The sequence below is a fragment of the Triticum dicoccoides genome, chromosome 6B, assembly GCF_002162155.2.
Source record: "Triticum dicoccoides isolate Atlit2015 ecotype Zavitan chromosome 6B, WEW_v2.0, whole genome shotgun sequence".
Classification (NCBI taxonomy): Eukaryota; Viridiplantae; Streptophyta; class Magnoliopsida; order Poales; family Poaceae; genus Triticum; species Triticum dicoccoides.
Window position 1 is genome coordinate 648938538 of NC_041391.1, and position 21557 is coordinate 648960094.

The window sequence follows — 21557 nt, forward strand, 5'->3', positions numbered from 1 at the left end:
ATTTCTCTCTTATGAAAATATGAAAAAGAGCTTCACTTGTTCTCTAGAAGCTATGCAGCATCCATGGGTAAAGGGAGCTTTGGCCGTTACGGGCAAGCTCCGTAAAGAAATTATGGGCCTCAAACAACAAGTCAATAAGATCGAGGAGGAGAACCGTATCCTGAAGGGCATCATCGTCAAGAAGATCATAACACCAACAGTGAAGAAGGAGACATAATCACATGGGTATGGGCACTCCCCTTGGCAACTGCCAAGCTTGGGGGAGGTGCCCCGGTATCGTATCACCATCACACTCCTATCTTTACCGTTTTATTTAGTTCGATCCTTTTAGTAGTATCTTGATCTAGTAGATTGAAGTTTTGAGTTTTGCGTTGTGATCTCTTTTTGTAATCGAGTCCGTGAGCTATCTATAATAAAGATTAGTGTTGAGTCAAGGGCTTTGCTGTGTTGCTATGATCTTGAGAAAGTAGAAAGAATTAAAGAGTTCATACTGATCTTATAGTTAGTGATGACCTCACATATAGAAAGTATGAGGCATAAAAATTGTTGAGAGTTAATAAACGTAGTTCTGGTCATTGTTGCAATTAATAGGAAGTGATAAGGAAAGAGAGGTTCACATATAAATATACTATCTTGGACATCTTTTATGATTGTGAGCACTCATTAAGTATGACATGCTAAAAGGGTTGACGTTGGACAAGGAAGATAACGTAATGGTTTATGTTTCCTCACATCTCAGTTAAAGTATATTGTCATTGACCTTCCAAACATGTTGAGCTTGCATTTCCCCCTATTGCTAGCAAAATTCCTAGCACCAAGTAGAGATACTACTTGTGCTTCCAAATATCCTTAAAACCCAGTTTTGCCATGAGAGTCCACTATATCTACCTATGGATTGAGTAAGATCCTTCAAGTAAGTTGTCATCGATGCAAGCAATAAAAAATTGCTCCCTAAATATGCATGACTTATTAGTGCGGAGAAAATAAGCTTTATACGATCTTGTTATGGAAGCAATAAAAGCGACGAACTGCATAATAAAGGTCCATACACAAGTGGAAATATAAAGTGACGTTCTTTCGTACTAAGATTTTGTGTATCCAACCCTAAAAGAGCATGACGACCTCTGCTTCCCTCTCTGAAGGGCCGATCTTTTACTTTATGTTCTTACTTTATGTTTTTACTTTTTACTTGAGTCAAGGTGATCTTTACCTTTCCTTTTTTCATTTTATCCTTTGGCAAGCTCCTCGTGTTTGAAAGATCATGATATATATATCCAATTGGATGTTTGTTAGCATGGACTATTATTGATACCTATTGGATGGAAGATGGCCTTGACAAACGTCGCCCATGGAGGATATATACCATCGACAAATTAGTACCACATGGCATAGTCATGCCCATTGGTGATATAGTTGCATCCGGAGCCTTGCCTTCAGAAAGCCTTGCAAGTATGTAGGCTAGTGGACACATTGATGTCATAGTGAGATCTTGAATTCGATATCCGTGAGCTTGCACACTGCTAGGGTGGCACGAAAGTGGAAAGGCCTCCATCTATAACCACGACCAAGGAACGGTGAGCAATGCTCGTGCTTCCACAATGCCTTGTTATAACCACCCATCACCATCCACACGAGTGTATACCTGCACCTCAAGTTAGACAATAACACCCACATATTATGTCTATTCTTCACTTTTGGTTTGCGGTACACAAATATTGTCTGCCACGGCAGCTTTGACTATTGCTCTTGTATGCACACATCAATGTACCTGTTGATCTTTCCCATTGCCTACACATGTAGAGATTGATGCGAGAAAAGAGCTAAGCAACCATTTCTTACGCCAGTCCCATCTCCCGTAAACCACGTAAACTGAGCCTCCATCATAAGTTTTCCATCTAGTCCTCACTTTTCCTTGTCTCACAGACGAAAACATGGATGGGTACACATTAGCCTTGGTGGTAGTACACGAGTAGTTCTTGACCCCCTCCCCCCAATTCCACGCCAAGGTACACATTAGGCTCGGTGGTCCTCCATGTTTGGGGCTGCATTACTGACACTTCATCAGTTTTCTATCGCTTATTCCCTAGTGATGTATTATACTCTTCCTCCTCTTCCTTGTCTTTCGAAATCTCCTTATCACCTAATGCATCACCCTTCTTGTCTATCAATAACAATTGGTTACCATTAGCCTCAACTTCTGCCTTTTCGGTGTACTGAACCTGATGCTTCATAGACCTCATCGACGGTGTATTTACAGGGTTTAACCGGACTAGATGTTGTACTTCGTAGATCTTCGTCTTCCCTCTACACTCCACTTGGTGTATATATATGCGCATAATCTCTCACCTCACGCCTCTTCCCTTGTTATTCTTACTCCTCTACCTCCTCGGCTCTAAAACATCCACTTGTCTTCCCTCCTAAACTGTGGAGCAATCAGTGCATGTAGCTCAACAAAGTCATGTGTGTAATGAATCTCGTTCCCATGTTCCTTTGCCACATGACTCATGAAACCACATACCACACATCACATTGGAATCTTCTAGTATTCAAGGCCAAAGAACAATTTATTCTTCCTCCATGTCAGACTTATACATCTCAATAGTAGCTTATACATATCCAGGTAACACTAATCCTGACCCCCCTTTCCTTTCACTAACTGCTCATCCACATGCTCCAACACCCCTGCGTTCTTCGCCAACTACCCCACAATGCTAGCTCAATGCATTTTTCCTTGAGACTCCTCACTCTGACCCATGCCTGATACAAGAAAAATTCTACTTCAGTCACCTCGCACCAGCCATCGTAATGTGCCATCAAGACCGGGCATCCCCGAAAAGCCATGGTCCTTCCATCATCACATGCTCCCAATCTCCTAGACGATCAATTGGATCGGGAACGAGATCATCGATCACCCAAAATTCTATATCATGTTGCAGATTCCAGGCAGACCGTTGATGAGTCAAAGTTATGTGATAATTTTATGCTTTATTTTATGCCTACACGATAGGAGCGCGATGCATCACTGTCCCCTGGCCCGCGTGAGACCAGTTGGTGTGACTAATTAAATCGTCCCAGGGGATGGGCATAGACGTCGTGCAATACGGTACAGACAGGCATACCACACGTACCGATGCACCGACTGTAGCGACCGAACCGTCCGTAGGGAGGGGCATAGGTGTCATGCGATCCAGCACAGACAGGCACACCACACCCACCGAGACACCGACTATAGCGACCGAACCAGCCCGACAGAGGCAAAGACAATAGTAGGCGGGTCTAGCTATTCCATTGCGTACGGGCACGGGCGCGGCACAAGCCGACATACGACAATGGCCCTGACAGCGCCCGTGGTCCACCCATCATGGACCACCGGCGTAGGTTGCCTTGATCGCCACGGAGGGCGTGGGTGCCGCTCGAGCCAACACACTACACTGTTGATACATCCATTATGCATCATTCTTTTATATCAATATTTATTGCATTATGGGCTGTTATTACACACTATATCTCAATACTTATGGCTATTCTCTCTTATTTTACAAGGTTTACCATGAAGAGGGGGAATGCCGGCAGCGGGAATTCTGGCTAGAAAAGGAGCAAACATTGGAAACCTATTCTGCACTGCTCCAAAAGTCCTGAAACTCCACGAAACATATTTTTGGATTTATTAAGAATTATTGAGCGAAAGAAATACATCAGGGGGCCCACACCTTGGCCAGGAGGGTGGGGGACGCGCCCCCTCCTACTGGGCGCGCTCCCTTGTCTCCTGGGCCCCCTGGTGGCCCTCCGGTGTCCATCTTCTGCTATCTGAAGGCTTTTACCCTGGAAAAAAATCATGGGCAAGCTTACGGGACGAAACTCCGCCGCCACGAGGCGGAACCTCTTGGGGAACATAACAGAAATTCAAAATTTTCTACGCATCACCAAGATCAATCTATGGAGATTCTAGCAACAAGAGAGAGAGGGAGTGCATCTTCATACCCTTGAAGATCGCTAAGCGGAAGCGTTACAAGAACGCGGTTGATGGAGTCCTACTCGCGGCGATTCAAATCGCAGAAGATCCGATCTAGCGCCGAATGGACGGCGCCTCCGCGTTCAACACACGTACAACCTGGGGACGTCTCCTCCTTCTTGATCCAGCAAGGGGAGAGGATAAGTTGAGGGAGAGATCCGGCAGCATGACAACGTGGTGGTGGAGCTTATAGTTCTCCGGCAGGGCTTCGCCAAGCACTACTGAGGAGGAAGTGGAGTTGGAGAGGGGGAGGGCTGTGCCAGGGGCAAGGGTGAAGCTCCCATGTGCCTCCCCACTATATATAGGGGTGGATGGGGCTGGTTTCTTGCCCTCCAAGTCCATTGGGCGTTGGCTAAGGTGGGAGGAAAGAAATCCCATCATTTCCTTCCCCACCGATTGTTATCCCCCTTTTTAGGGATCTTGATCTTATCCTTTCGGGATATGATCTTATTCCTTCTAAGGGGGGATCTTGGTGCGCCTTGACAAGGGGTGTGGGGCCTTGCCCCCACTACCCAAGTTCATGTGGGTCCCCCATGCAGGTGGGCCCCACTCCAGAACCTTTTAGAACCTTCCCGGTACAATACCGAAAAATCCCAAACATTTTCCGGTGGCCAAAATAGGACTTCCCATATATAAATCTTTACCTCCGGACCATTCCGGAACTCCTCGTGACGTCCGGGATCTCATCCGGGACTCTGAACAACATTCGTTAACTGCACACTAATTCCCATAACAACTCTAGCGTCACCGAACCTTAAGTGTGTAGACCCTACGGGTTCGGGAATCATGTAGACATGACCGAGATAGCTCTCTGGCCAATAACCAACAGAGGGATCTGGATACCCATGTTGGCTCCCACATGTTCCACGATGATCTCATCGGATGAACCATGATGTCAAGGATTCAAGCAATCCCGTATACAATTCCCTTTGTCAATTTGTACGTTACTTGCCCGAGATTCGATCGTCGGTATCCCAATACCTCGTTCAATCTCATTACCGGCAAGTCACTTTACTCGTTCTGTAATGCATGATCCATGACTAACTACTTAGTCACATTGAGCTCATTATGATGATGCATTACCGAGTGGGCCCAGAGATACCTCTCCGTCACACGAAGTGACAAATCCCAGTCTCGATTCGTGCCTACCCAACAAACACTTTAGGAGATACCCGTAGTGCACCTTTATAGCCACCCAGTTACGTTGTGACGTTTGGCACACCCAAAGCATTCCTACGATATCCGGGAGTTGCACAATCTCATGGTCTAAGGAAATGATACTTGACATTAGAAAAGCTTATAGCAAACGAACTACACGATCTTGTGCTATGCTTAGGATTGGGTCTTGTCCATCACATCATTCTCCTAATGATGTGATCCTGTTATCAATGACATCCATTGTCCATGGTCAAGAAACCATAACCATCTATTGATCAAAGAGCTAGTCAACTTGAGGCTCACTAGGGACATGTTTTGGTCTATGTATTCACACAGGTATTACGGTTTCCAGTTAATACAATTATAGCATGAACAATAGACAATTATCATGAACAAGGAAATATAATAATAACCATTTTACTATTGCCTCCAGGGCATATTTCCAACAGTCTCCCACTTGCACTAGAGTAAATAATCTAGTTCACATCACTATGTGATTGTAACGAGTCCAACACCCATTGGGTTTGATCATATCTCGCTTGTGAGAGAGGTTATTAGTCAACGGGTCTGAATCTTTCAGATCCGTGTGTGCTTTATAAATCTCTATGTCATCTCCTAGATGCAGCTACCACGCTCTATTTGGAGCTATTCCAAATAATTGTTCTACTATACGAATCCGGTTTACTACTCAGAATAATCCAGATTAGTGTCAAAGTTTGCATCGGCGTAACCCTTTACGACGAACTCTTTTACCACCTCCATAGTCGAGAAAATTCCTTAGTCCACTAGTTACTAAGGTTAAGTTTGACCGATGTCATGTGATCCATTCCTGGATCACTCTTGTACCCCTTGACTGACTCATGGCAAGGCACACTTTAGGTGCGGTACACAGCATAGCATACTGTAGAGCCTACGTCTAAAGCATAGGGGACGACCTTCGTCCTTTCTCTCTCTTCTGCCGTGGTCAGGTCTTGAGTCTTACTCAATATTCACACCTTATAACACAGCCAAGAACTCCTTCTTTGCTGATCTATTTTGAACTCCTTCAAAATCTTGTCACAGTATGTATTCATTTGAAAGTACTATTGAGCGTTTTTTTGATCTATCCTTATAGATCTTGATGCTCAATTTTTAAGTAGCTTAATCCAGGGTTTCCATTAAAAAACACTTTTTAAATAACCCTTTATGCTTTCCAGAAATTCTACATCATTTCCGATCAACAATATGTTAACAACATATACTCATCAGAAATGCTATAGTGCTCCCACTCACTTCTTTGGAAATACAAGTTTATCATAAACTTTGTACATACCCAAAATCTTTGATCATCTCATCAAAGTGTATATTCCAACTCCGAGATGCTCACTCCAGTCCTTATAAGGATTGGTGGAGTTTTGCATACTTGTTAGCATCTTTTAGGATTGACAAAACCTTCTGGTTGTATCACATACAACCTTTCCCCAAGAAAATCGTCGAGGAAACAATGGTTTTTGACATCCTATCTGCAAGATTTCATAATTCATGCAGTAACTGCTAATACAATTCCAACAGACTCATAGCATCGCTACGAGTGAGAAAGTCTCATCGTAGTCAACTCCTTGAACTTGTCAGAAAACATCTTAGCGACAAGTCGAGCTTTCTTAATGGTGACACTTACCATCATTGTCTGTCTTCCCTTTTAAAATCCATCTGTACCCAACAGCCTTATGACCATCAAGTAGTTATTCCAAAGTCTACACTTTGTTTTCATACATGGATCCTCTCTCGGATTTTATGGCCTCGAGCCATTTGTCGGAATTCGGGCCCACCATCGCTTCTCCATAGCTCGTAGGTTCATTGTTGTCTAGCAACATGACCTCCAAGACAGGATTATCGTACCACTCTGAAGCAGTACGCGTCCTTGTCGTCCCACGAGAACAACTTCCTGTGCCCTGCTACACACTAGTTGTAGTGACGAATAACCATATCAAGTCTCCACCATCCTCCCACTCAATTCTTTTGAGAGAAACTTTTCCTCGAGAAAGGACCCGTTTCTAGAAACAATCACTTTTGCTTCCGGATCTGAAATAGGAGGTATACCCAACTGTTTTGGGTGTCCTATGAAGATGTATCTATCTGTTGGGGAACTTTGCAGAAAATTAAAATTTTTCCTACGGTTTCACTAAGATCCATCTATGAGTTCATCTAAGCAACGAGTCATGGGAGATGCATCTACATACCACTTTGTAGATCGCGAGCGGAAGCGTTCAAAAGAACGGGGTTGAAGTAGTCGTTCTCGTCGTGATCCTATCACCGGAGATCCTAGCGCCAAACGGACGACACCTCCGCGTTCAACACACGTACGAAGCGGATGACGTCTCCTCCTTCTTGATCCAGCAAGGGGGAAGGAGAGGTTGATGATGATGGCTCCAGCAGCAGCACAACGGCGTGGTGGTGGTGGAACAGCAGCACTCCGGCAGGGCTTCGCCAAGCACGTGACGGAGGAGGAAGAGGTGTAGCAGGGGGAGGGGGCGCCAGAACTTCAGGGTGCGGCTGCCTCCCTCCCCCCTACCTTTATATAGGCCCCCAGGGGGCGCGCCGGCCCTGGGAGATCCAATCTCCCAAGGGGCGGCGGCCAAGGGGGGTGGAGTACCCCCCAAGGCAAGGGGGATGGAGTTGAAACGACGCTTGATGTGCCTGGTCTTCTTGTGAAACCTGGGCTCCTTGGCAAGGGCAATAGCTCCAGTGTTGTCACAGAAGAGTTTGATCGGCCCCGATGCATTGGGTATGACTCCTAGGTCGGTGATGAACTCCTTCACCCAAATTGCTTCATGCGCTGCCTCCGAGGCTGCCATGTACTCCGCTTCACATGTAGATCCCGCCACGATGCTCTGCTTGCAGCTGCACCAGCTTACTGCTCCACCATTCAACATATACACATATCCAGTTTGTGACTTAGAGTCATCCAGATCTGTGTCGAAGCTAGCGTCGACGTAACCCTTTACGACGAGCTCATCGTCACCTCCATAAACGAGAAACATGTCCTTCGTCCTTTTCAGGTACTTTAGGATATTCTTGACCGCTGTCCAGTGTTCGTTGCCTGGATTACTTTGGTACCTTCCTACCAAACTTACGGCAAGGTTTACATCAGGTCTGGTACACAGCATGGCATACATAATAGATCCTATGGCTGAAGCATAGGGGATGACACTCATCTCTTCTTTATCTTTTGCCGTGGTCGGGCATTGAGCCGAGCTCAATCTCACACCTTGCAATGCAGGCAAGAACCCCTTCTTGGACTGATCCATTTTGAACTTCTTCAAAATCTTATCAAGGTATGTGCTTTGTGAAACACCTATGAGGCGTCTCGATCTATCTCTATAGATCTTGATGCCTAATATATAAGCAGCTTCTCCAAGGTCCTTCATTGAAAAACACTTATTCAAGTAGGCCTTAATGCTGTCCAAAAGTTCTATATCATTTCCCATAAAAAGTATGTCATCTACATATAATATGAGAAATGCTACAGAGCTCCCACTCACTTTCTTGTAAACGCAGGCTTCTCCATAAGTCTGCATAAACCCAAACGCTTTGATCATCTCATCAAAGCGAATGTTCCAACTCCGAGATGCTTGCACCAGCCCATAAATGGATCACTGGAGCTTGCATACTTTGTTAGCATTCTTAGGATCGACAAAACCCTCCGGCTGCATCATATACAGTTCTTCCTTAAGATGCCCGTTAAGGAATGCCGTTTTGACGTCCATCTGCCATATCTCATAATCATAGTATGCGGCAATTGCTAACATGATTCGGACGGACTTAAGCTTCGCTACGGGAGAGAAAGTCTCATCGTAGTCAATCCCTTGAACCTGCCAATAACCCTTAGCGACAAGTCGAGCTTTATAGATGGTGACATTACCATCCACGTCCGTCTTCTTCTTAAAGATCCATTTGTTTTCTATCGCTCGCCGATCATCGGGCAAGTCAGTCAAAGTCCATACTTTGTTTTCATACATGGATTCTATCTCGGATTTCATGGCTTCTAGCCATTTGTTGGAATCTGGGCCCGCCATTGCTTCTTCATAGTTCGAAGGTTCACCGTTGTCCAACAGCATGATTTCCAGGACAGGGTTGCCGTACCACTCTGGTGCGAAACGTGTCCTTGTGGACCTACGAAGTTCAGTAGCAACTTGATCCGAAGTACCTTGATCATCATCATTATTTTCCTCTTCAGTTGGTGTAGGCATCACAGGAACATTTTCCTGAGCTGCACTACTATCCTGTTCAAGAGGTAGTACTTCATCGAGTTCTACTTTCCTCCCACTTACTTCTTTCGAGAGAAACTCTTTTTCCAGAAAGGATCCGTTCTTGGCAACAAAGATCTTGCCCTCGGATCTTAAGTAGAAGGTATACCCAATGGTTTCTTTAGGGTATCCTATGAAGACGCATTTTTCCAACTTGGGTTCGAGCTTTTCAGGTTGAAGTTTCTTGACATAAGCATCGCATCCCCAAACTTTTACAAACGACAGCTTAGGTTTCTTCCCAAACCATAATTCATACGGTGTCGTCTCAACGGATTTAGACGGTGCCCTATTTAAAGTGAATGTAGCTGTCTCTAGAGCGTATCCCCAAAATGATAGCGGTAAATCGATAAGAGACATCATAGATCGCACCATATCCAATAGAGTGCGATTACGACATTCGGACACACCGTTACGCTGAGGTGTTCCAGGCGGCGTGAGTTGTGAAACGATTCCACATTTTCTTAAGTGTGTACCAAATTCGTGACTTAAATATTCTCCTCCACGATTCGATCGTAAGAATTTTATCTTTCGGTCACGTTGATTCTCTACTTCATTCTGGAATTCCTTGAACTTTTCAAAGGTCTCAGACTTGTGTTTCATCAAGTAGACATACCCATATCTACTCAAGTCATCAGTGAGAGTGAGAACATAACGATATCCTCCGCGAGCCTCAACACTCATTGGACCGCACACATCGGTATGTATGATTTCCAACAAGTTGGTTGCTCGCTCCATTGTTCCGGAGAACAGAGTCTTGGTCATTTTGCCCATGAGGCATGGTTCGCATGTGTCAAATGATTCATAATCGAGAGACTCTAAAAGTCCATCAGCATGGAGCTTCTTCATGCACTTGACACCAATGTGACCAAGGCGGCAGTGCCACAAGTATGTGGGACTATCGTTATCAACTTTACATCTTTTGGTATTCACGCTATGAATATGTGTAACATTACGTTCGAGATTCATTAAGAATAAACCATTGACCATCGGGGCATGACCATAAAACATATCTCTCATATAAATAGAACAACCATTATTCTCGGATTTAAATGAGTAGCCATCTCGTATTAAACGAGATCCAGATACAATGTTCATGCTCAAACTTGGCACTAAATAACAATTATTGAGGTTTAAAACTAATCCCGTAGGTAAATGTAGAGGTAGCGTGCCGACGGCGATCACATCGACCTTGGAACCATTCCCGACGCGCATCGTCACCTCGTCCTTCGCCAGTCTCCGCTTATTCCACAGCTCTTGCTGTGAGTTATAAATATGAGCAACGGCACCGGTATCAAATACCCAGGAGTTACTACGAGTACTGGTAAGGTACACATCAATTACATGTATATCAAATATACCTTTAGTGTTTCCGGCCTTCTTGTCTGCTAAGTATTTGGGGCAGTTCCGCTTCCAGTGACCCTTCCTCTTGCAATAAAAGCACTCAGTTTCAGGCTTGGGTCCATTCTTTGACTTCTTCCCGGCAACTGGCTTACCGGGCGCAGCAACATCTTTGCCGTCCTTCTTGAAGTTCTTCTTACCCTTGCCCTTCTTGAACTTAGTGGTCTTATTGACCATCAACACTTGATGTTCTTTCTTGATTTCAACCTCTGCTGACTTCAGCATTGAAAATACTTCAGGAATGGTCTTCACCATCCCCTGCATATTTTAGTTCATCACAAAGCTCTTGTAGCTTGGTGGGAGCGACTGAAGGATTCTATCAATGACCGCCTCGTCCGGGAGGTTAATGTCCAGCTGGGACAGGCGGTTGTGCAACCCAGACATTTTGAGTATATGCTCACTGACAGAACTATTTCCCTCCATCTTACAACTATAGAACTTGTCGGAGACTTCATATCTCTCGACCCGGGCATGAGCTTGGAAAACTAGTTTCAGCTCCTCGAACATCTCATATGCTCCGTGTTGCTCAAAACGCTTTTGGAGCCCCGGTTCTAAGCTGTAAAGCATGCCGCACTGAACGAGGGAGTAATCATCAGCATGAGACTGCCAAGCATTCATAATGTCTTGGTTCTCTGGGATGGGAGCGTCACCTAGCGGTCCTTCTAGGACATATTGTTTCCTAGCAGCTATGAGGATGATCCTCAGGTTCCGTACCCAGTCCGTATAGTTGCTGCCATCATCTTTCAGCTTGGTTTTCTCTAGGAACGCGTTGAAGTTCATGTTGACATGAGCGTTGGCCATTTGATGTACAAGACATATTTTGTAAAAAGTTTTAGACTAAGTTCATGATAATTAAGTTCATCTAATCAAATTATTTTAATGAACTCCCACTCAGATTAGACATCCCTCTAGTCATCTAAGTGTTACACGATCCGAGTTGACTAGGCCGTGTCCGATCATCACGTGAGACGGACTAGTCATCGTCGGTGAACATCTCCATGTTGATCGTATCTTCCATACGACTCGTGTTCGACCTTTCGGTCTCTGTGTTCCGAGGCCATGTCTGTACATGCTAGGCTCGTCAAGTTAACCCTAAGTGTTCTGCATGTGTAAATCTGTCTTACACCTGTTGTATGTGAACGTAAGGATCTATCACACCCGATCATCACGTGGTGCTTCGAAACGACGAACTTTAGCAATGGTGCACAGTTAGGGGGAACACTTTCTTGAAATTATTATAAGGGATCATCTTATTTACTACCGTCATTCTAAGTAAACAAGATGCATAAACATAATAAACATCACATGCAATTATATAGTAGTGACATGATATGGCCAATATCATATAGCTCCTTCGATCTCTATCTTCGGGGCTCCATGATCATCTTCGTCACCGGCATGACACCATGATCTCCATCATCATGATCTCCATCATCGTGTCTTCATGAAGTTGTCACGCCAACGACTACTTCTACTTCTATGGCTAATGCGTTTAGCAATAAATTAAAGTAATTTATATGGCGTTCTTCAATGACACGCAGGTCATGCAAAAAATAAAGACAACTCCTATGGCTCCTGCCGGTTGTCATACTCATCGACATGCAAGTCGTGATTCCTATTACAAGAACATGATCTCATACATCACAATATATCATTCATCATTCATCACAACTTCTGGACATATCACATCACATGACAATTGCTGCAAAAATAAGTTAGACGTCCTCTAATTGTTGTTGCATCTTTTACGAGGCTGCAATTGGGTTCTAGCAAGAACGTTTTCTTACCTACGAATAACCACAACGTGATTTTGTCAACTTCTATTTACCCTTCATAAGGACCCTTTTCATCGAATCCGCTTCAACTAAAGTGGGAGAGACAGACACCCGCCAGCCACCATATGCAACTAGTGCATGTCAGTCGGTGGAACCGGTCTCACGTAAGCATACGTGTAAGGTTGGTCCGGGCCGCTTCATCCCACAATACCGCTGAAGCAAGATAAGACTAGTAGCAGCAAGCAAGTTGACAAGATCTATGCCCACAACAAAATTGTGTTCTACTCGTGCAATAGAGAACTACGCATAGACCTAGCTCTGATACCACTATTGGGGAACGTTGCAGAAAATTAAAATTTTTCCTACGGTTTCACCAAGATCCATCTATAAGTTCATCTAAGCAATGAGTCATGGGAGATGCATCTACATACCACTTTGTAGATCACGAGCGGAAGCATTCAAAAGAACGGGGTTGAAGTAGTCGTTCTCGTCGTGATCCTATCACCGGAGATCCTAGCGCCGAACGGACGACACCTCCGCGTTCAACACACGTACGGAGCGGATGACGTCTCCTCCTTCTTGATCCAGCAAGGGGGAAGGAGAGGTTGATGACGATGGCTCCAGCAGCAGCACAACGGCGTGGTGGTGGTGGAACAGCAACACTCCGGCAGGGCTTCGCCAAGCACGTGACGGAGGAGGAAGAGGTGTAGCAGGGGGAGGGGGCGCCAGAACTTCAGGGTGCGGCTGCCTCCCTCCCCCTCCCTTTATATAGGCCCCCAGGGGGGGCGCCGGCCCTGGGAGATCCAATCTCCCAAGGGGGCGGCGGCCAAGGGGGGTGGAGTACCCCCCAAGGCAAGTGGGGCGCCCCCACCCTAGGGTTTCAACCCTAGGTGCAGGGGGTGGGCCAAGGTGGGCGCACCAGCCCACTATGGGCTGGTTCCCCTCCCCACTTCAGCCCTTGGGGCCCTCCGGGATGGGTGGCCCCACCTGGTGGACCCCCGGGCCCCTTTTGGTGGTCCCAGTACAATACCGGGTGACCCCGAAACTTTCCCGATGGCCGAAATACCACTTCCTATATATAATTCTTTACCTCCGGACCATTCCGGAACTCCTCCTGACGTCCGAGATCTCATCCGGGACTCCGAACAACATTCGGTATGCTGCATACTCATATTCATACAACCCTAGCATCACCGAACCTTAAGTGTGTAGACCCTACGGGTTCGGGAGACACGTAGACATGACCGAGACGGCTCTCGGGCAATAACCAACAGCGGGATCTGGATACCCATGTTGGCTCCCACATGCTCCTCGATGATCTCATCGGATGAACCACGATGTCGAGGATTCGAACAACCCCGTATACAATTCCCTTTGTCAATCGGTACGTTACATGCCCGAGACTCGATCGTCGGTATCCCAATACCTCGTTCAGTCTCGTTACCGGCAAGTCACTTTACTCGTACCGTAATGCATGATCCCGTGACCAAACACTTAGTCACTTTGAGCTCATTATGATGATGCATTACCGAGTGGGCCCAGAGATACCTCTCCGTCATATGGAGTGACAAATCCCAGTCTCGATCCGTGTCAACCCAACAGACACTTTCAGAGATACCTTTAGTGCACCTTTATAGTCACCCAGTTACGTTGTGACGTTTGGGACACCCAAAGCACTCTTACGGTATCCGGGAGTTACACGATCTCATGGTCTAAGGAAGAGATACTTGACATTAAAAAAGCTCTAGCAAAACGAACTACACGATCTTGTGCTATGCTTAGGATTGGGTCTTGTCCATCACATCATTCTCCTAATGATGTGATCCCGTTGTCAATGACATCTAATGTCCATAGTCAGGAAACCATGACTATCTATTGACCAACGAGCTAGTCAACTAGAGGCTCACTAGGGACATGTTATGGTCTATGTATTCACACGTGCATTACGATTTCCGGATAATACAGTTATAGCATGAATAAAAGACAATTATCATGAACAAGGAAATATAATAATAACCCTTTTATTATTGCCTCTAGGGTATATTTCCAGCACTATCCGCTTTGGGTTCGAGCTTATTAGGATGAAACTTTTCACATAAGCGTCGCAGCCCCAAACTTTCAAGAAACGACAGCTTAGGTTTCTCTAAACCATAGTTCATACGGTGTCATCTCAACGGAGTTACGTGGTGCCCTATTTAAAGTGAATGTGGTTGTCTCTAATGCCTAACCCATGAACGATAGTGGTAATTCGATAAGATACATCATGGTATGCCCCATATCCAATAGGGTGCATCTATGATGTTCGGACACACCATCACACTATGGTGTTCCAGGCGGTGTTAGTTGTGAAACAATTTCCACAATGTCTCAATTGTGTACCAAACTCACAACTCAGATATTCATCTCTATGATCATATCATAGACATTTTATCCTCTTGTCACGACGATCATCAACTTCACTCTGAAATTACTTGAACCATTCAATAATTCAGACTTGTGTTTCATCAAGTAAATATACTCAGTATCTACTCAAATCATCTGTGAAGTAAGAACATAACGATATCCACTGCGTGCCTCAGCACTCATTGGACTACACACATCAAAATGTATTACTTCCAACAAGTTTCTTTCTTGTTCCATTTTACTGAAAAACGAGGCTTTCAGTCATCTTGCCCATGTGGTATGATTTGCATGTCTCAAGTGATTCAAAATCAAGTGAGTCCAAACGGTCCATCTGCATGGAGTTTCTTCATGCGTATATACCAATAAACATGGTTCACATGTCTTAATCTTTTCAAAAACGAGTGAGTCCAAAGATCCATCAACATGGAACTTCTTCATGCGTTTTATACCAATATGACTCAAATGTCAGTGCCACAAGTAGGTGGTACTATCATTACTATCTTATATCTTTTGGCATGAACATGTGTATCACTACGATCGAGATTCAATAAACCATTCATTTTAGGTGCAAGACCATTGAAGGTATTATTCGAATAAACAGAGTAACCATTATTCTCCTTAAATGAATAGCCGTATTGCGATAAACATAATCCAATTATGTTTATGCTCAACGCAAACACCAAATAACAATTATTTAGGTTTAACACCGATCTCGATGCTAGAGGGAGCATGCGATGCATGATCACATCAACCTTGGAAACACTTCCAACACATATCATCATCTCACCTTTAGCTAGTCTCCATTTATTCCATAGCTCTTTTATTTTGAGTTACTAACACTTAGCAACCAAACTGGTATCTTAATACCCTAGTGCTACTAGGAGTACTAGTAAAGTACACATTTAATACAATGTATATCCAATATACTTCTATCGACCTTGCCAGCCTTCTCATCTACCAAGTATCTAGGGTAGTTCTGCTTCAGTGACCGTTCCCCTCATTACAGAAGCACTTAGTCTCGGGTTTGGGTTCAAACTTTGGGTTTCTTCACTAGAGCAGCAATTGATTTGCCATTTCATAAAGTATCCCTTCTTGCCCTTGCCCTTCTTGAAACTAGTGGTTTCACTAACCATTAACAATTGATGCTCCTTCTTGATTTCTACTTTCGCGGTGTCAAACATTGCGAATATTTCAAGGATCATCATATCTATCCCTGATAGGTTATAGTTCATCACGAAGCTCTAGCAGCTCGGTGGTAATGACTTTGGAGAAACATCACTATCTCATCTGGAAGATTAACTCCCACTCGATTCAAGTGATTGTTGTACCCAGACAATCTGAGTACAAGCTCAACGATTGAGCTTTTCTCAATTAGTTTGTAGGCTAAGAAACTTGTCAGAGGTCTCATACCTCTTGACGTGGGCACGAGCCTGAAATCCCAATTTCAGCCCTCGGAACATCTCATATGTTTCGCGATGTTTCAAAAATGTCTTCGACGCCAAAATTCTAAACCGTTTAACATTACTGAACTATCATGTAGTCATCAAAACGTGTATGTCAGATGTTCGCAACATCCACAGACGACGTTCGAGGTTCAGCACACCAAGCGGTGGATTAAGGACATAAGCCTTCTGCACAGCAATGAGAACAATTCTCAGTTTCCGGACCCAGTCCGCATAATTGCTACTATCAACTTTCAACTATATTTTCTCTTGGAACATGTCTAAATAGTAGAACTAAAGCGCGAGCTACGACATAATTTGCAAAGACCTTTTGACTATGTTCAGGATAATTAAGTTCATCTAATGAACTCCCACTCAGATAGACATCCCTCTAGTCATCTAAGTGATACATGATCCGAGTCAACTAGGCCGTGTCCGATCATCACGTGAGACGGACTAGTCATCATCGGTGAACATCTTCATGTTGATCGTATCTACTATACGACTCATGTTTGACCTTTCGGTCTCTTGTGTTCCGAGGCCATTTCTGTACATGCTAGGCTCGTCAAGTCAACCTAAGTGTTTCGTGTGTGTAAATCTGTCTTACACCCGTTGTATGCGAACGTTAGAATCTATCATACCCGATCATCACGTGGTGCTTCGAAACAATGGTCTTTCGCAACGGTGCACAGTTAGGGGCAACACTTTCTTGAAATTATTATGAGGGATCATCTTATTTACTACCGTCGTTCTAAGCAAATAAGATGTATAAACATGATAAACATCACATGCAATCAAATAGTGACATGATATGGCCAATATCATTTTGCTCCTTTTGATCTCCATCTTCGGGGCGCCATGATCATCATCGTCACCGGCATGACACCATGATCTCCATCATCATGATCTCCATCATCGTGTCTCCATGAAGTTGTCTCGCCAATTATTACTTCTACTACTATGGCTAACGGTTTAGCAATGAAGTAAAGTAATTACATGGTGTTATTCAGTGACACGCAGGTCATACAATAAATAAAGACAACTCCTATGGCTCCTGCCGGTTGTCATACTCATCGACATGCAAGTTGTGATTCCTATTACAAGAATATGATCAATCTCATACATCACATATATTTCATTCATCACATCCTTCTTGGCCATATCACATCACACGACATATGCTGCAAAAACAAGTTAGACGTCCTCTAATTGTTGTTGCATGTTTTTTACGTGGCTGCTATAGGTTTCTAGCAAGAACGTTTCTTACCTATGCCAAAACAACAATGTGATATGCCAATTGCAATTCACCCTTCATAAGGGCCCTTTTCATCGAATCCGATCCGACTAAAGTGGGAGAGACTGGCACCCGCTAGCCACCTTATGCAACAAGTGCATGTCAGTCGGTGGAACCTGTCTCACGTAAGTGTATGTGTAAGGTCGGTCCGGGCCGCTTCATCCCACAATACCGTCGAAACAAGATAGGACTAGTAATGGTAAGCATATCAAACAAAATCAACGCCCACAACAACTTGTGTTCTACTCGTGCATAAAATCTACGCAATAGACCTAGCTCATGATGCCACTCTTGGGGAACGTAACAGAAATTAAAAAATTTCCACGCATCACCAAGATCAATCTATGGAGATTCTAGCAACAAGAGAGAGAGAGAGTGCATCTTCATACCCTTGAAGATCACTAAGCGGAAGCGTTAAAAGAACGTGGTTGATGAAGTCGTACTCGCGGCGATTCAAATCGCGGAAGATCCGATCTAGCGCCGAATGGACGGCGCCTCCGCATTCAACACACATACCGCTCGGGGACGTCTCCTCCTTCTTGATCTAGCAAGGGGAGAGGAGAAGTTGAGGGAGAGCTCCGACAGCACGACGGCGTGGTGGTGGAGCTTGCAGTTCTCCGGCAGGGCTTCGCCAAGCACTACTGAGGAGGAAGTGGAGTTAGAGAGGGGGAGGGCTGCGCCAGGGGCAAGGGTGAAGCTCCCATGCGCCTCCCCACTACATATAGGGGTGGAGGGGGCTGTTTTCTTTCCCTCCAAGTCCATTGGGGCGTTGGCAAAGGTGGGAGGAAAGAAATCCCATCATTTCCTTCCCCACCGATTGTTATCCCCCCTTTTTAGGGATCTTGATCTTATCCTTTCGGGATATGATCTTATTCCTTCTAAGGGGGGATCTTGGTGCACCTTGACCAGGGGTGTGGGGCCTTACCCCCACTACCCACGTTCATGTGGGTCCCCCCATGCAGGTGGGACCCACTTCAGAACCTTCTAGAACCTTCCCGGTACAATACCGAAAAATCCCGAACATTTTCCGGTGGCCAAAATAGGACTTCCCATATATAAATCTTTACCTCCGGACCATTCCGGAACTCCTCGTGACGTTCGGGATCTCATCCGGGACTCCGAACAACATTCGGTAACTGCACACTAATTCCCATAACAACTCTAGCGTCATCGAATCTTAAGTGTGTACACCCTACGGGTTCGGGAATCATACACACATGATCGAGACAACTCTCTGGCCAATAACCAACAGCGGGATCTAGATACCCATTTGGCTCCCACATGTTCCATGATGATCTCATCGGATGAACCACGATGACAAGGATTTAAGCAATCCCGTATACAATTCCCTTTGTCAATCGGTACGTTACTTGCCCGAGATTCAATCATCGGTATCCCAATACGTCGTTCAATCTCGTTACCGGAAAGTCACTTTACTCGTTCCATAATGCATGATCCCGTGACTAACTACTTAGTCACATTGAGCTCATTATGATGATGCATTACCGAGTGGGACCAGAGATACCTCTCCGTCACACGGAGTGACAAATCCCAGTCTCGATTCGTGCTAACCCAACAAACACTTTCAGAGATACCCATAGTGCACCTTTATAGCCACCCAGTTACGTTGTGACGTTTGGCACACCCAAAGCATTCCTACGGTATCCGGGAGTTGCACAATCTCATGGTCTAAGGAAATGATACTTGACATTAGAAAAGCTTTTAGCAAACGAACTACACTATCTTGTGCTATGCTTCGGATTGGGTCTTGTCCATCACATCATTCTCCTAATGATGTGATCCTATTATCAATGAAATCCATTGTCCATGGTCAGGAAACCATAACCATCTATTGATCAACGAGCTAGTCAACTAGAGGCTCACTAGGGACATGTTGTGGTCTATGTATTCACACATGTATTACGGTTTCCAGTTAATACAATTATAGCATGAACAATAGACAGTCTATTGTTCATGCTATAATTGTATTAACTGGAAACCGTAATACATGTGTGAATACATAGACCACAACATGTCCCTAGTGAGCCTCTAGTTGACTAGCTCGTTGATCAATAGATGGTTATGGTTTCCTGACCATGGACATTGGATGTCATTGATAATAGGATCACATCATTAGGAGAATGATGTGATGGACAAGACCCAATCCTAAGCATCGCACAAGATCGTGTAGTTCGTTTGCTAAAGACTTTTCTAATGTCAAGTATCATTTCCTTAGACCATGAGATTGTGCAACTCCCGGATACCATAGGAATGCTTTGGGTGTGCCAAACGTCACAACGTAACTGGGTGGCTATAAAGGTGCACTATGGGTATCTCTGAAAGTGTCTGTTGGGTTGGCACGAATCAAGACTGGGATTTGTCACTCCGTATGACGGAGAGGTATCTCTGGGCCCACTCGGTAATGCATCATCATAATGAGCTCAATGTGACTAAGTTGTTAGTCATGGGATCGTGCATTATGGAACGAGTAAAGTGACTTGCCGGTAACGAGATTGAACGAGGTATTAGGATACCGACGATCGAATCTCGGGCAAGTAACGTACCGATTGAGAAAGGGAATTGTATACAGGATTGCTTGAATCCTTGACATCGTGGTTCATCCGATGAGATCATCATGTAACATGTGGGAGTCAACATGAGTATCCAGATCCCGCTGTTGGTTATTGGCCAGAGAGCTGTCTCGGTCATGTCTACATGATTCCCGAACCCGTAGGGTCTACACACTTAAGGTTCGGTGATGCTAGAGTTGTTATGGGAATTAGTGTGCAGTTACCGAATGTTGCTCGGAGTCCCGGATGATATCTCGGACATCACGAGGAGTTTCGGAATGGTCCAGAAGTAAATATTTATATATGGGAAGTCCTATTTTGGCCACCGGAAAATGTTTGGGATTTTTCGGTATTGTACCAGGAAGTTTCTAGAAGGTTCTGGAGTTGGGCCCACCAGCATGGGGGGACCCACATGAATGTGGGTAGTGGGGGCAAGGCCCCACACCCCTGGTCAAGGCGCACCAAGATCCCCCCTTAGAAGGAATAAGATCATATCCCGAAGGGATAAGATCAAGATCCCTAAAAAGGGGGGATAACAATCAGTGGGGAAGGAAATGATGGGATTCCTTTCCTCCCACCTTTACCAACGCCCCAATGGACTTGGAGGGCAAGAAACCAGCCCCCTCCACCCCTATATATAGTGGGGAGGCGCATGGGAGCTTCACCCTTCCCCTGGCGCAGCCCTCTCCCTCGTCCAACTCCACCTCCTCCTCAGTAGTGCTTGGTGAAGCCCTGCCGGAGAACTGCAAGCTCCACCACCACGCCGTCGTGCTACCGGAGCTATCCCTCAACTTCTAATATCCCCTTGATGGATCAAAAAGGAGGAGACATCCCCGGGCTGTACGTGTGTTGAACGCGGAGGCGCCGTTCGTTCGGCGCTAGATCGGATCTTCCGCGATTTGAATCACCGCGAGTACAACTCCATCATCCGCGTTCTTGTAACGCTTCTGCTTAGCGATCTTCAAAGGTATGAAGATGCTCATTCTCTCCCTCTATTGTTGCTAGAATCTCCATAGATTGATCTTAGTGATGCGTAGAATTTTTTTAATTTCTGCAACGATCCCCAGCAGTGGCATCATGAGATAGGTCTATGCGTAGTTTCTATGCACGAGTAGAACACAAGTTGTTGTGGGCATCGATTTTGTCAATTTACTTGCCGTTACAAGTCTTATCTTGATTCGGCGGCATCGTGGGATGAAGCGGCCCGGGCCGACCTTAC